The following is a 4551-nucleotide window of genomic DNA, read 5'->3' on the forward strand; positions in this document are numbered from 1 at the left end:
TTTAAATTCGCGGTTTGCAAAGTCAGTTTTTTGGGGCGCTAATATCAACATGAGTTTTTTCTATTTACAAAAAATATAGGGACTCCAATTATATCTCACCATTACAGCACAATTCACGTAGGTAAAATGTTTGGTTATAATCCTATGAAATTGAAAATTGTTATTAATTAAACGTTCTTGCTCATTTTTACTAGGATTTTCATAATGTAATCACTCAGACTTGTGAGTAATTAATTAACAAGTTGATTCAACGTTCATTTTCAAAAGTTGCGTGATGTTCATTACGATTACTACCAAATAAAAATTAACTAGGCTTTATAATATATTATTATTCTTTAGAAGAGATAATATTGCTAAACACTTGGTACTTGGTAGCATGCAGCCATTGCTTGTAACTTCTTTTTTCACATTTCATATATAACAAGTCTAAGATTTCGATCCATATCTTCATAATTAATATATTATAAAGGGAAAATTGTATATAATAGCAAATTATTAATTCAAATTAAATGTTATAACCACAGTATAATTTAATTGTAACCCGTAGCAAACTGTTGCCATTCGCCTCTCTCCCTGAAATTCTCGCTCGCCACTCTCCCTCCCTCTCTTGCTCGCCAGTCTCTCCCTCGCCTCTCTTACTTTATACAAACACAAATGTATAAAATGTGTTTGTGTTTGTATAAAGCGAGAGACAAATACATATATTTTTGTCCTATACTCTTATAATTATACAAATACAGATCTTCCCCTGTCCAGTTCTCTTTTGTCTTTCTCTCTTTCTCGCTTTATACAAACACATATTATACAAATTACAATGTATAATTTGTGTTGTATAAAGAGAGAGAGAGAGAGAGAGATTTGATATACAAACATTTTATTTCGATTCAATTGTATACAAATTCAAATTTTATGCAGATATACAAACACAATCATTGATATATACATATACATAGTGGTTACATATATACATGTATTAGGAATATCAGATGCATAGGAGAGTGGTGAGCGAGATGGGAGAGAGGGGACAAGATTTTCTATGTATCCCATTTACATACAAATTCACTCAAATATAATGTATTAGAACAAATTACACTTAATTTTGACTCCATATTCGAAATACATGTATCTGGACGCACCAAAATCTATAAGATTCGCAATATTATAAATTAGAGCGTATCTACGTAATAGCTCTTAATTAAACAAATGAAATTTTCGTGAGTTACCTATTTTTTATTGGTAACTTGGAAAACAAAACTTTGACAAAAAAGAAAATCATGACTACATATTGCCCCAAGATATATTAATTTGACTATAGGATTTGGTTAAGTTTATAATTTCAATAATTAAAAAATTGAACTCATTCAAACTTTATCCTCAAGACGATGACAATTTCCAATCAAAACTTTTTTCTTTCTTACTCGGTGTACTTATATTGAAGTTAGATTATTTTAAATTCGCAGTTTGCAAAGTCAGTTTTTTGGGGCGCTAATATCAACATGATTTTTTTCTATTTACAAAAAATGTAGGGACTCCAATTATATCTCACCATAACAGCACAATTCACGTAGGTAAAATGTTTGGTTATAATCCTATGAAATTGAAAATTGTTATTAATTAAACGTTCTTGCTGATTTTTACTAGGATTTTCATAATGTTATCACTCATACTTGTGACTAATTAATCAACAAGTTAATTCAACGTTCATTTTCAAAAGTTGCGTAATGTTCATTACGATTACTACCAAATAAAAATTAACTAGGCTTTATAATATATTATTTTATTCTTTAGAAGAGATAATATTATATTGTTAAACACTTGGTACTTGGCAGCATACAGCCATTGCTTATAACTTTTTTTTTTTTTTTTCACATTTCATATATATCAAGTCTAAGATTTCGATCCATATCTTCATAATTAATATATTAAAAACGGAAAATTGTATATAATAGCAAATTATTAATTCAAATTAAATGTTATAACCATAATTTGATTTAATTGTAACCCATACCAACTGTTGCCATTTGCCTCTCACTGAAATTCTCGCTCGCCACTCTCCCTCTCTCCCTCGCCTCTCTCACTTTATACAAACACAAATGTATAAAATGTGTTTGTATTTGTATAAAGCGAGAGAAAAGTGTATATACAAATACAAATACATATACATATATTTTCGTCATATACTCTTATAATTATACAAATATAGATCTTCCCCTGCCCAGTTCTCTTTTGTCTTTCTCTCTTCTCGCTTTATACAACACAGATTATACAAATTACAATGTATAATTTGTGTTGTATAAGAGAGAGAGAGAGAGAGAGAGAGAGAGAGAGAGAGAGAGAGAGAGAGAGATTTGATAAACAAACGTTTTATTTCGATTCAATTTTATACAAATTCAAATTTTATGCAAATATACAAACACAATCATTGATATATACATATACTTAGTGGTTACACATATACAATTATCTAACCTATATACATATACAATTGCTGCGCTTTTATACAAACGAGAGGTCTGCTAGCGAAATTATACAAAACTGATGCTCTTGCCAGTGAGTTATACAATCTGATGCTCCATAGCAAACATGGAGCGCAATTATGCAAACTATAGCTATAACATACAAATATGATTTTTATGTTTGCTAAATGTGAAAGTTGCTCTATTATAAACCAATAAAACGAAATAATAATTGGGTTTATTGATTCACAAGGTTAAAAACACAAGAAAAATATGCGAAGAAGATGTTATAACAACACCTTATTAAAATTAAAGGATTTATAGAATAGTATATATATGTTTTTTGTTTGGTTTTTCATCCGGTGTTTGAATCCCATATTGGAGCCCCTAAATAAATTCAGATCGCGCATTGTAGGGCCTATTTAAGGGTGATGTTAAAATGATCAGATGATACAAAATGTGGTGTCACAAAGTTAGTTAACAGAAACAGATAGTTAACAGAGAAGTTTGTTACAAGTTGTTAAGTTGTTAGGCTGACATGTGCATTAGGTGTGTTAGTTAAGAACCTTCTAGATGCTTCTACAAGTTTGTAATCTGTGTGTATAAAAGCATTGAGAATGCTTCACATTGTGGTAAGACTATTATATAGATCAATAAAAATTCTCTCTTCTTCTCTTTTTCTAATTCTCTGTTCATCTCTGTCTAGAAGAGCTTCAAGCTCAGAATTCTAACATGGTATCAGAGCACTCGATCCTAGCTAATTAGGAGCAGTATTATTACTCAGATTAGAGATACTTCAGCAAGGTAGTTGAAGTAGTTGAAGATTGTAGCAATGCCGATTCCAAAGATAGATCAAAATGATCCTTTGTACATTGGCCAATCAGATGCTTCAGGAGCTGTATTGATTCCTATCAAGTTGACAGGATCAGAAAACTATGGGATCTGGAGTAGGTCAATGAGGATTGCTTTGTTAGGGAAGAGGAAATATGGTTTTGTTACAGGAGCTTGCACCAGAGCTCTGTACAAAGATGAATTACATGAGCAGTGGGAAACTTGTAATGCAATCGTGTTATCCTGGATAATGAATACAGTTAGTGAAGATCTCTTAAGTGGAATTGTATATGCCACAAATGCTTTCTCAGTTTGGGCTGATCTGAAGGAAAGGTTTGATAAAGTGAATCGCATGAGAATATACCAGCTACATAGAGAAATCACTACTCTGGCTTAAGGTACAGATTCAGTATCTCTTTACTTTACAAAACTGAAGACTCTTTGGAATGAATATGATGCTGTAGTTCCCAGTCCTGGTTGTACATGTCCTCAGTCAAAGGATTATGTTGATCATATACAGCAGTTGAGATTGATACAATTTTTTAGTGGTTTGAATGAGTCTTATGACCAAACTCGTAGGCAGATCCTGCTCAAAGGAGCCACACCTACCATAAATCAAGCTTATGCTATGATCATAGAAGATGAGATTCAACATTCAAACTATGTAGCAAATGTCATTCAAAAACCTGATCCAATGGCTATGAATGTGCATAAGAATCAAGGAAAGGAATATTACAAAGGAAGAAAATGTGAGTTTTGTCACTTTACTGGTCATACCAAGGAGAATTGTTACAAGCTGATAGGTTATCCTGATGACTGGAAGAATAGAAGGAAGTCTAATAATCTGAGGAATGCATCAGGGGCCTCTTACAGTGGTGATGGTGGTAAGCAGTTTCCAGCTAACAATGTAAAAAATTCTGCAGGATCCTCACACTATGCAGGACAGCATTCAGCAAACCATGCTGCTGGTATTTTCCATTCACAAGAGGCTTCAACCAGCTTTGATGAGGATAAGACTTTACACAAGGGACATGCATTCACCGACCAGGAGTATAAACAAATCATGGAGATGCTAAACAAAGATGTGAAGGAACCTAAGCAAGTCAACATGGCAGGTATTGCTACTACTTGTCTAATGTCAACTGGCTTTACACAAAATTGGATAGTGGATTCAGGTGCCTCTCATCATATTACAGCAAACAGACACCTATTAGCTAAGAGTTATAGCATAGGTAAGACACAACAGAATCAGGTTCATCTACCA

Source organism: Solanum tuberosum, unplaced genomic scaffold (assembly GCF_000226075.1).
Source record: "Solanum tuberosum cultivar DM 1-3 516 R44 unplaced genomic scaffold, SolTub_3.0 scf00309, whole genome shotgun sequence".
Classification (NCBI taxonomy): Eukaryota; Viridiplantae; Streptophyta; class Magnoliopsida; order Solanales; family Solanaceae; genus Solanum; species Solanum tuberosum.